We start from the raw sequence: 14,279 nt of genomic DNA on the forward strand, positions 1-14,279 counted from the left end.
AACATACAATCATATTAAGCTGAACAAAATTTCATGGTTTTTCGTCACGATGCACGTAATGGTATTGCTTCAACTTATATTTTTGAAATGATATGCAAATAAGCGTGTGCATATCGTTTTATCAGCAAAACCAAATATAAAAAAATAGAAATTATATAATAATTATGATCTGAAATACTTTTAAGAAACGAGAGAAAACTGAAAAGTCATCATTAATTTGACAGATCTATGCTAAACCTTTGACCTCTGTCATCACTTTCTTATCCAAATTACAATTATTTTGATCACGTCATTGAAACAGAACACAACAAAAACAAATGAAATAAAAAGTAAACACTTCGAGACTGTTGTATTACGTTCAAAATCAGATAAAAGTTTTCACATCTTATTTACAAATATCACTTTTTGGGACTTTATTAAATTTTAAAACAAACAAAAAAAGTAAAGTTTTAATAAAACTATTTAGTGTGTGTGCTGTTTGATATGAATCGATTAGAAACATATCTTTCGCAAAACCAACAATAGTGTCAATGCTATTATTTCGAGGTGTTCCATTTCTCGCGTCATTAAGGAAGGAAGATTACGGCGAAAATAAAGATACATTGAAAATATTACAAAATACATGAAGGAAACCTTAGGCTGTTGCCTGATCTTCGCATAAAGAAAACATTCATTTGTTTGTACCTTTTACCAAACAGTGAAAAAAGAATAATGTTTTCAGTTCTCCTGGTGTTGATGAGGACATCAGTTTAAAATCGAGACAATTTAGAAAGTTTTAAAACTTTACATCCAGCAATTTCAAAATATTTTTATGCTTAGTAGATACATTTTCAATTTTAATAAATGTGAAGAACTAGACAGATTTCTTACCAGGCCTGAATTGTATCATCTAGATTTACCCGCATGTCTTTTAATCAGATTACTCTGTATCACCTTTGAAAAATCTGTTTCAATAGACTGCTTAAGAACATAAATGTTTATTGTTTGATGAACTAATTGTGTTGTCATCGGCGTAATTATAGAGTTTGGATTACTTGGCAAAAAGAGCATGTCATTGTATGTTAAAAAGAATGGGCCCATTATTGAGCCCTGTGGAATCCCTTGGAGCACTTTTAAATGGTCAATGTCTTTGGAGCCCAATATGACCTTTTGTAATTTTTTATAACTACTAAAGGTATATTGCTTTTGAGTAACAGATCATGGGAAAGGCAGCCTCCACCGAGTGCTGGTCCAAATTTCAGTTAACGAAGCACATAAGACCTGCCCTGTGGCCATACCCATCTAGCAAACGGACAGATCTCTACCAGTCTTCGTGAAACAGAGGCTGGTCAAAATAGTCATAATGTTTGGTCTCTCTAACCAAGAGAATGGTTTGTAACCGACGTTCGAAGGGTTTCAGTTTGGTAATTAATTTTTCTTTTATTATTACTTTTTGGCGAATCCTGTAAATATTTCAGCATAATGAAATCAGGCTCCTTACATTTCTACCTCTCAAATTTGAGTGGAACTCTCCTCAGTGTCTGAGTACCAGTACCTTTACGGCCGATGCACATTTTAATCAAGGGGAGATAACTAAGCCAACAGCTCGGAATGAATTTCTATTGCATCGGGCTTATTACGTATGGAAAACTAGTCCAAGAATGCAGAAAGAGTACAGACCATGCAATGCAAACCAGATGAATTAAAATTGCCAAATTTCAATGTGTTCAAGTACAGACATATCAGTACATTTTCTGTGAAACCATAAAAGGCTTTCATCACACTGAAGCTCATACTAGCTACGTATGAAGGGCTTCACACAGGAATCACAGGGAACTCGGAACTGGCCTGTGTATGAGGAAACATAACGAGAAAGAATAATGATATATTTCATACCTCTAGATATATCACTTTTTCGATAAACAAGAATCATTGGTGTACGATGGTCGGTTTGAGAGTGAACAGAGCTCAGTAAAAGTTAATAAATCAACATTTTCAAGCAGTAAGTTGATTTCTCACAAATACAGTTTTTACTTATCTGCTTCAAATTGATCGCAGAAGTTGGATAAAATCTGAAGAAAACTACAAAAAGGATGAACAGCGTGAGAGAGATTTTTGTAGCCACTAACTTACTTAATAAGATATATTAAACGTAGTGCTGATGTTTTCGCCTCCAGCACTACCTAGTCGGGCCCATACCTAAGATGATAGATTTTACCATGTTTGTTGACATAAACGAGAATACACATTAAACTCGCAGATTCACTTCGAGGAAAGGTGGATAATACCAGGAATCTAAAATATACAAACATAAAAATTATCCGATCTAACAGACAATAGGAAAAATTTGTTTGACACTATGATACCGGATGGCCATTTTAGAGACGTAGGTTAATCAATGTGTTCTGTAACAAATATAAAGGAATAATTATTAAATACTTTTACACGAAGTAACACGTAATGTATCCACACAGGTAAATCCGCACTACTAGCATTATATGAATATTACGAAATCCAACCAGTAGCGACATAAGCTAAATCGTTATTACGAGACACTAGGTCGTTATTACGAGACACTAAATCGTTATTATGAGACTCTAAATCGTTATTACGAGACTCTAAATCGTTATTACGAGACTCTAAATCGTTATTACGAGACACTAAGTCGTTATTATGAGACACTAAATCGTTATTACGGGACTCTAAATCGTTATTACGAGACACTAAGTCATTATTATGAGACACTAAATCGTTATTACGAGACTCTAAATCGTAATTACGAGACACTAAGTCGTTATTATGAGACACTAAATCGTTATTATGAGACACTAAATCGTTATTACGAGACTCTAAATCGTTATTACGAGACACTAAATCGTTATTATGAGACACTAAATCGTTATTACGAGACACTAAGTCGTTATTACGGGACTCTAATTCGTTATTACGAGACTCTAAATCGTAATTACGAGACACTAAGTCGTTATTACGGGACTCTAATTCGTTATTACGAGACTCTAAATCGTTATTACGAGACTCTAAATCGTTATTACGAGACACTAAATCGTTATTACGAGACTCTAAATCGTTATTACGAGACACTAAGTCGTTATTACGAGACACTAAGTCGTTGTTACGAGATATGAATTCGTTATTACGAGACACTAAATCGTTATTACGAGACTCTAAATCGTTATTACGAGACTCTAAATCGTTATTACGAGACACTTAGTCGTTATAACGAGATTCTAAATCGTTATTACGAGATACTAAGTCGTTATTACGAGATACTAAGTCGGTTTCACGATATCACTAAGCAGCTATTACTAGATACAGAGTAGTCATTACGAGATACATTTGTATTAAGTCGTTATTACGAGACAATGTTTTTACCCTCTGATCCTAACCGGCTTCCGCACAATATATTGTTCATGGCGACCCAAAAATAATACTTAGGAAGAGCGATCATTTAATTTGATAAGTTCAAGCGAATATACATCTTTCATGAGTTTCTTTGAAATGATAATAATAAAAAGGGAAAAAAGAATAGAGCAAAAATCAAACAAACAAACAAACAAACAAAAAAGCAAAAAAAAAAAAAAAAAAAAAAACATAAGAAAACAAAACTATATGTATGATAACATTTGTTTCTTCAAATTTTCGGAAAACCGAGATCGAGTGGAAATATGTTTGCAATGTTGTATTACATTATGGTCGCGTTGGAATTTTCGACCTGAAAAAGTAAGCGGTAACTTACAGGATTTTTCCACATCATCACATAATGGGAAATTTGAATAAATCGATAGGCATAAACCAATTAATGATAAATTGGGATTAAATCGCTCACTATAGACAAGGACGTGTGACCACAGAAGAACATCTCGTAAAGTAAGGCTAATCTTTTGCCGACTTCTTGAAATGACCATAATCGATGTCGCCAGACCATGATGTCCAGTTCGTAAATGTGGACTTGGCCTTAATACGAGTAGTGCTTCAGCTGTTATAGCAAGTCATAATGAGCACTTAACGAAACCAATGGTCAGTTGAATTGGGCATCCGGTCAGATACTTGTCTTAATGCGTGGAGTAATTTGGCCGAAATAAACGGAAAAAAAAAAAAAGATATCTGTGTTGCTACAGCACGGATAAACACATATGAGTCATTATTGTTCAAACACAATACACACATGGTACGAAACAGATAACTTTTTATCGGCAATATCTCGTTAGGTGCTGAATAGCCACGTTGTGTTGTGGTTCTTGGGAAAATGTATAACACGATACTACAAAATGGTTATATATACAGTATTTTCTCAAAATGCAATGCGTGTTTGATCTCTATCGTTAACAACTAAAGGCTAGGCAGGTTAATAAAAATTGCTTTTATTGATTGACAACGAAAGTGGAATTGATAATCCAATTGCGGAAAAAGTTTGAAAAAAACGAGAGACATAGTCATATATTTGCATTTGCATATCCTCAATTTGGCCTTACCAACAAAATTAATGTTAACACTTCGGTAAACGGCGTGAATGGCGCGTAAGAAACATTAATAAAAGAGATATTTCCGTCTTTTTTTTTGTTGTTGTTGTTGTTTACTGGTGTGTAAACTGCATTTTAAAACAGATGTTTCAACATAACGCGAATCATTCAAACTATTAGCAAAACTGCAGTTCACATACCAGTTAACAACAGTACAGAGATTGACGCTTTAAACGCAATATCCTGGATGTTAATAATAAAACTATATGCTTAGTGTTAATTTCGGGTGTTAATTTTAAAACTGTAATCCAGGTTTCAGTTTTACCATTTAATTTCATTATCATCTATCCTGTCGTACCTATTCATTTATTTTTCTAATTTCTAATTCATTTTCTAAAATTATTATGAATAAATATACACACAAACACGAAATAAATAAATAAATAAATAAATAAATAAAGCCCCGGTACCATGTTATGCTGTATGTTGGAATGATATCTTGTGAGTTGTGAAGAGGCACTGTTTACCACTTCTTATCGGTGCCCTATTCTCTAATGAACAAATAAAAAGCCGCGTCATTAGTGCGGAAGCCTAGTGATGCTGTGCTTCTCGGCTCGTGAGATACCTTACAAACTTTGACAGCTAGACATGGCTTACAGGAAACGTCGTTAAGCGACCCAAGGAATACGTGTACACAATTTGCTTAAGCAATTTGGGCTTCTCTGGATCTCAGCTTCAACGACCAAAACAGACATGCATTCATATAGCTGGTAGGAAATATACAGTTTAATTATGAATAAGAAGATACATCGACTAATATGAAAATACGTATGCCATTTTGTCATTTCTCCGGCTTGGTTGCGGGTGAAAAGACGTCATGTGACATGGCGACATTACGACAAAAAACGAAAACTAGTCATTACGAGAAAGTTTCTAACATACTGTTGTACGTATCATGTGTAGCTGTCATTCAACAACTTCTGAATTTCAAGTCCGGGGTACAAACGGAAAAAAATATGAAAAAAAATCAAGACCATAGAACATGTGGTCCATATAGAATAAAGAACTGGATCAATATCAATAAGGTTATTAAAACATAAATGATTAAATTTTCTGTCGGCAAGATATATAACTGATGAGGAAATCACAACAAAGACACGCTCTGATATGTGTATGTTAACAAAGATGGAGGCCAACTTGAACTGTTTCTGACATACTTCTACAACGTACCTTTAACTGATTAGGTCATAGGTCGAAAGGTATTGAACTAAATCTGACGTCACAGTTCTGTGACCAATATCTGTAAACTTTAACTGAAATCAATTTAAGTTGAAACAATTTCTTAAATATCAGTGATAAATTAGACAATACCATACTTAAATACATACTTTTTATTTCGCATATCACAACTTGAATTATGTTTCAAAATCCAATCACAACCGGAGTAACGCAAAAGTAAGAAATGCGGCAACTTTTGTAATTTTCTATATATTGCTTGTACGTGGATTCCCAAGCATAAACAAATTTGTGATGTGTGATGGCGCATCGCAAAATGCATTTATTCTGTAAGTGTAATTTCATGTTAACGGGAGAGCAACGGAATGGAAAGCATTGATTAGTACTATTATGTCAAATAACACGTCAGGAGAGAGTTTGGAGAAGCATTCGTTTATCGTGAACAGAGTGTTATCGGGGAAAATGTTAATCTTTATTTTGATTTAAGTTTCGTGAATTATATTTCTGTGCAGATCTAAGAATCCAGAACAAGTATCTGTCATAAGAACAATGTCATGGAAATGAAAGTACGCATAGAGAATTTGAAAAAAAGACATTTGTGGGGAAAAGTGTCTGATAAAGCGATCGTAATTGTGTGATCACACAACGTTACATGATGTGCAATGTAAACACGATGTCTGCACTCTGTGTGCACGATATCTGCACGATGTGCGTATGATATCTACACGATATGCACACAATGTCTGCACTGTGTTTGCACAATGTATGCACGATGTGTGCACAAAAGGAAAATTGGGCGTTGTGCGGTTCTATCGTGGTTGATACAAATTTAGAAATGGCTTATGGATATGTGTGGGAAAGAGTTTATTTATTTTCTAAATATATAGATGTATTAAGAGTACAATCAAGTATGTTTCCTAATTAAGCCATATATATATAGGTTCGAGACATGTCTATCACATATAGACTGAAATGTAATATATATTGGTAATTTAAAATGTTGTGTCTACAAAATGACCAGTCTTAGTGTCAGAGACACTCATTGTATATACATTATATGTAAACATTAAATGGATGTCTGTTTCTAAAATCATCTATCTTATACCGTCAGCAAGGAAATTTTATTTTCATTATTTACGGACCTGTCACGTGTATGCCCGTATTCAGGTAAATTTTGCTGCCCAACCACTTGCCAATCTCTGAAGTGTGAAACCTTACGACAGAAAGACTTGTTGGTGCAGAGTTCAGTGTGAAATTAAAAACAACTTTTATAATCACCGACTAATTCTTATATTCCCGTGATCGCAATTTAGTCATAACTTCACGACTTTTCCGTTAAAGTTTCAATCTATAATATTAGTCAACCACTTAACTAAACCGTACAAAAAATGTGATCTTATCGCACAGTCGTGCGCTAGTTTTTATAAAGATCGTGTGTTCGGACGATGTACGCACGATATACACACGATGTATGCACGATGTGCGCACGACGGTTTTAGTGTGTTGTGCATTACCATAGCTGTATTTTGAAATATTTTACGAGAAATGATCAGATAAATCACCATAAAAGATAAATAAATGAAATGATGAAACACGTGGATGATAAATGTGTATCTAATGTACCCTATAAACTTGTTCCTCTAACATCACCATTAATGACAAGTCATTTTGACTGCCAGATGTGATGAACTTCAGCCCCACCTGAAGTAATCTCGCATCTGTATCACTTGTACATTTTTTCCCAATTTCAAACAAGCCCATAGTTATAGCTCGATAAAAACCAATTGCTTTGAACGTATGTTGTCGCTCCAATAAATCTAGTGGCTATCAGCACATTAATTAGTATTACACAACACCGTCATTACTTAAAGTTCCGCCTTACTAACGACACGACCATACCAGTCGTATCAGATGTCACTATGAGTGTCCGAGGCCATTACGGCACTATCTACTGATATTCGGCGGATGTTTCGACGAGTTCGAGACAGCAACGCTCAAAATGGCGATTGACCATAACAACTTCCACATAGGATAGAATCATACGGCCGACTGCTTGTCGATGGAGTCACCTTTAAATTGCTGCAGAGCTGGCAAAGCTGTAGTTTGACGTATTTTTGTATTCAATATCGAAAGTGATAGCTTCAGATGTAGCATAAAATGTTTGATATTTGCATCCTCTAAAACCTGTGTATTGTTTTAAGGTCAAGGCCCGAACCAAATATAGAAATTAATCTTCAATCTTAGCTTGTGATTAATACCTAATGCGTGGAAGCAATGAAGTTTGGGCGTTGTATCTTTAGCAGAAGTATTATTTGTTTTGTTTTGAGGGGCGGTGGTTAGTTTTTTTTTACTCTGTTGTTGATTCACTTGAAGCCGTACTCTTCATAAGTATAACACTTAAATACATAAAAATACAAGACTATCAAAACACATACAAGATATTGAGATTTTATATGAAAATTAACCCATATTGTACAGGACGAGAAAAAAAGAGACGGTCTGGTGGACAATTGAGTACACACTAGATTACAAAATTACAATAGAAGGACAATTATTATTTGATTAGTGCTGGCCAATATCATTTTACCGGAGGCAGTTGGCAGATTAAGAAATACACACTATGCTTGAAATGTTGAATGTAATGATAAACTTCATTGTGAATATTTGCCTCGATAACAGAGTTCTTTTCAACTACGTACTGTTAGTAATTGTACGAGTTTTTAAAAATCGACGGACGGTTCCAATAACATCTTTTAATAAACTTTATACGTAAATTTATGTACAGAGGACAAATTAATGCAGAGGCGAAATACCTAGTTCACAATATAGCATAAAAGAAGTTTTAGTCTTTTTAACAATCAAGATTTTTTTATCAAGAAATCGGTAAGTACTTTTTTCTCTCTGGTCAGCTGAAATAAAACCCCACACTTTTCAGCTATACTTCAGGAAAGATGAAACAAAGACAGAAACAATATTCTGCTTGGATTCAACATTTAAAGCTTTATTATTACAAACTTTCAAAATATTAGATTTTCATATACGTCCTTGGTCAGCAAAAGTCAGTCGAGGTCAATGTAACAACAAGGTAATTAAAGTTGTGAACAATTTCTATTTCATTGCTTTCAAAATGGAACTTGTCATTTGCAAAAATTTTACCGCCATTCTGGAATACAACAATTCTGGTTATTTTCCCCTATATCAATTGACAACTGCTATTTGTCACTATATAATTTCAAATTCTAACATCTTCTGTAAACAGGAAGCTGACTTTGAGAAATGAACTGTGCCGTTAGCATACGCATAATAGAAAGAGCGAAATATCTCTTAGAAATAGTGCATCACAAGACATATTAATGAAGTGATTTTCAAGATCGCTTACATACATAGTGAAAAGGAAGGGAGATAATCCTACACCTTGCATCAAGCTTTGTGTGCTTGGAATCAAACATCTCCGACGTAACGTTGTCTCACACACAGATTTAAGACATTATAAACGGACTTCAAAGTATCTAAAACTTTCCCCTTACTCCACTTCGATACAATTAAAAAACATATCTCTGTTCATTCTATCGAAAAATTACATGGCGGTAATTTACAAAACAGCAGTTTAGTTTACGTCTTGTATATATATCGTACGATATATACATGTCGTATGATATACATGTGTCGTATGATGTAAACATATCGAAGGCAGACATAAAGTCACAACAAAATACATTTCAAAAATAAGAACAAAGCAAAAAATATATTTGGTTTTCGAACATCTCGTTAACTGTTCTATTGAGATAATGATGTTCCTAATGGCTCTTTCGTATTGCTTTGAATTGGTACAGATGGACCCAAAAGGACAGCGACAGTGAATAGAAAATGTGGTATTTGAGAGCGCTTGAATGTAATAGGATCAATTCTCAATGGAGGTAAGAAAATAAATCGCACATGACAACTTAATTATTATTAGATACTCACTAAATAAGTTAGTTTAAATGAGATTAGTATAGTTGAACAGAGCATTGAAGTTTCGAAGACACATGCCGTGATGGAGGCCAAGGTCTCTCGGGCACCTGAGCAAGGCAAGAAAACTTGGAAACTCAACTAAAATCAATAAGATAGGATGAAATGGACATTCTTTACGAGCTCCAGACAGCTGAGCACCGCTATCATTAAAGCTACGTAATCGGTCTCTAACTTCAAAAATATTCTGACGAGAATATCGCAAAATGGGATTTTTTTTTAAAACGGACAGATCTGTTAAATAAATAATGTACAGAGGTAAGTTTAATCAGCCAATCGGTAATTTGAAGCATATGTTTTTTCCTTTATTGACGTTGTTCAAGATTCCATTTTCACATGATATATGGCAAAATTGTAATTACATTGTATGTCATCTGTTACCACTTTTCTCCCGAGAGCATAGAATGACTTTATACCAGAATAACGTTGCTAATTTAATTCTAATTTCCGTTACTGTAGAATTCTGTGTAATTCCTTACAATGGATCGTCAGTTTTCAGCTCTAATTTTATTCATATTGAATTTTATCGGATCTATTTTATTCCTGTCTTAGCTGATTTTCTGATACAGTCAATTCAATACAAACCGTCAATGTTTAGTATTTACATAGATACATGAATTCGTTAGTCGAAAAAGGAAATGAAGGAATAAGTTTAAATTCAGTTTGCTTCAAAGTTTCTGTTTACAAATATGATTAGGCTGTTTTATATAAAAAAAGCATTACATGCAGAATAGGTTTAAAATCAGCATTTTCTACATTTAATTAGACAAAGCGAAAAAAAACCCGCAATTACGCGGGGAAGACGCTGATTAGTAAAGTGTTGTTTTTCTTTTCTGCATCTTAAAAACCAAGTCTTTTTAAATCAAAGATGATATAATGATTATATTTAGAACTTATAATCAACATTTTGATATCAGCGTCAAAATGGAGCATTACAATTTACGTGCATTACGTCGAAAAATATAAACGAATAGATTAGTTAATTACATGATCATTAATTAGCTCCGTGGTGGATCTATATACAGTTTATTGGGTGTCTGAGTGAAACAAAATATCTTAAATGTTCTTTGTACGAATAATTAAAAGGGAAACGTCGCTAATTAGATTACTTTCAATGTTTCTCTGTAGCGTAAGCAGCGTTAACTCTACGGATATAAAGAAACAGAAACTCGACAAAGAATCTTTACTGAAAATCTTTCGTGACAGCAAACGCATCGAGTTGTCACAAAAAATCGTTTCCTTAGCGACAATCTTCGTTTAATTGTTTGACGACAAATGTCATCAGAAAACACTGGGTGTAGGATATATATGTATCTAAATTGACAAATCGATTTTTATCCATTACTATTTTAATGAACTGTGTGAAAAAACGAGGTGGTTGTATATAATTATGTACGATGAATAATCAAATCAATGAAAAAGTTTAAGACGGAATTAAAACTGATTGTCATAACAAATAATTGTGCATATCACGGTTTAATGTAATGTTTGTAAAGGTTATTTTAGTAAATTGTAGACGTTCATTTATATGATGTCACTATGTTAACTTAAGGAGTTTATGTTTATGTTGACAAAAACCGAAATAATAATGCTAGAAAGGGCGCAACATTTTATTGTTAAATCTATTCAAGGGTTTGAAAAGAGAACCAGAACAGATATGTGTACATCTTTACTTGGTTGGACCTCTATCGAAGCATATATAGACATTAGAAAGTTGTTATTTTTTGGAAGATTGTGTAGATTCCAAACAATGTCTTTTGTTTATAAAGTTTTCATTACCAGACTTTTTTTGTTTCGACTAGGTAGACCATACCAGATCGGTTTCATCCCAGACATAGTCAAAATATTAAAAAAGTATTCACTGCTTCAACATCTAGATACTTTTGTAGAAACTGGAATTTTTCGAAAGAAAAGCCATTGGAAAACAACAGTATATAATGCTGTAATGAAATATGAAGAGTACAATCTAAAGGAACGTATGAAGTTTGATGATGATTTTACAAGGTTTAGAGAAATACATAACCAACCCAAACCTAGTATTTTATGTAAGTTAGCACTTCGATTTCCTCAATACAGAAAATATATACATTACATAATGAAAATAGTGGTAACCATTCGTAGCTTGACTACCATGGAATTATGTCACAAATGTGGGTTTCTATATCAAGACCCTATGACACATCTAGTGCTACAGTGTATTTATACTTCCGAGTTGAGGGACCAACTGTGGTGCTGTATAATTAATACCACTGATATACTGTTTAGTGTTTATTTACACTCTCTCCCAGACCCTCAGTTATTACATATATTGATTGGAGGAAATGTAAACTATCAAATTAGTGCAGAAGAGCTGAATGAATTCAGGATAAAATCCTGTATCTGTGTGTTCAAGATGTGTAAACTATATTATAATTAATATATATAATGATAAGGATAACAAATAGTCCATGTACATTTTGTAGGAGTCATGTGACTTAACAATTCATTATAATTTACCTGATTTGTGTCAGAAAATTGTATTTTGAAACTCTTTGGGTATACCTTAAAATACCCCCTTTCGCTTAATTTGCACTTGATATGCCTACTCCTAAAGCATAAAGTGTGTATCTATGTTATTCATATTCTGTAATCATTTATATATGTATCTTACGCTTTGTATATATGTTCAGCATTCTTCTGTAATCTTCAACTCTAGAGGCAATAAAGAGAATAATAGACTTACGATGTTATTGTATAAAATTGTGGAGTATCTTTTTGTAATGAATCGTGACGTCATGGTGTCATTTTAGCAAATTATATTGTAACGCTATGTAAAATTCTTGCTTTAAAAACTTTTAGTGATAATTTAGTCCCAAACGTATAGGCTGAAGATAAAGGTTGAAGATATATCGGTCTGAGTTTTATTGCTCAATTTCAGAGGAAGACATTAAGCACGGGCATGAATTCTTGACTCGTACATGTAACATTATCTACCTGTAGAAAAAAAAAAAAAAGAAAAAAAAAACCCAAGATATTCCGGATTTGATCGACGCTGCTTGTGTCTTATAAAGGACGTATGTTTACGTGATCTGAAAAATAACTTCTGTTGAAAGATAAGATCCGTACCGTTACAAAATCACCTCATACAAGTTGTGAAATTGAATATTAATATTTTTTGTAATTAATTGTTTTATGTACAAAACATTTTGACTTACCTGTACAAGGTAAACTTCAGATCAAAAGTTAGATGTTTAATATTATTTTGTTTTTGATCTATGTAATGTAGCATATTATATAATTTTAACTCAAACACTGATCACGTATATTACGTGTTATGTAGCATATGCCCTTAACTCAAACACAAATCACGTATATTACGTGTTATGTAGCATATACCCTTAACTCAAACACAAGTCATATATTTCACGTGTTACGTAGCATATACCCTTAACTCAAACACAAATCACATGTATCACGTGTTATGTAGCATATGCCCTTAACTAAAAAAAAATCACATATATCACGTGTTACGTAGCATATGCCCTTAACTCAAAAACAAATCACATATATCACGTGTTATGTAGCAAATATCCTTAACTCAAAGACAAGTCATATATTTCACGTGTTATGTAGCATATGCCCTTAACTAAAAAAAAATCACATATATCACGTGTTACGTAGCATATGCCCTTAACTCAAAAACAAATCACATGTATCACGTGTTATGTAGCATATGCCCTTAACTAAAAAAAAATCACATATATCACGTGTTACGTAGCATATGCCCTTAACTCAAAAACAAATCACATGTATCACGTGTTATGTAGCATATGCCCTTAACTCAAACACAAATCACATATATCACGTGTTATGTAGCATATGCCCTTAACTCAAAAACAAATCACATATATCACGTGTTATGTAGCAAATACCCTTAACTCAAACACAAATCATATGTATTACGTGTTATGTAGCATATGCCCTTAACTCAAAAACAAATCACAAGTGCAATGTGTAAGGTATATTGCACATATAAGCTAGTAACGAAAATAATAGGTTTTATGTTATATGTTATTGTTATTATAACAAATCATTAAATCTATATACAAATCATAGGTACAATGTGTGAGGTACATGTAGCATATAACCTTAACTCTAACACAAATCACAGGTATAAAGTGTAAGGTAGCATATAACCTTCACTCTAACACGAATCACAGATATAATGTATAAGGTAGCATATAACCTTAACTCTAACACAAATCACAGGTATAAAGTGTAAGGTGGCATATAACCTTAACTATAACACAAATCACAGGTATAATGTGTAAGGTAGCATAAAACAACATCTAACATAAATCAGTAAGGTAGCATATAACCTTAACTCTAACACCAATCACAGGTATAATGTGTACAACCAATAGGTATAATGTATAAGGTAGCATATAACCTTAACTCTTACACAAATCACAGATATAATGTATAAGGTGTAAGGTAGCATATAACCTTAACTCTAACACAAATCACAGGTATAATGTGTAAGTTAGTATATAACCTTAACTCTTACACTAATCACAGATATAATGTATAAGG

This window comes from Ylistrum balloti, unplaced genomic scaffold (assembly GCF_031769215.1).
Source record: "Ylistrum balloti isolate Yb309-2 unplaced genomic scaffold, AGI_CSIRO_Ybal_v1 Utg369632, whole genome shotgun sequence".
Lineage (NCBI taxonomy): Eukaryota > Metazoa > Mollusca > Bivalvia > Pectinida > Pectinidae > Ylistrum > Ylistrum balloti.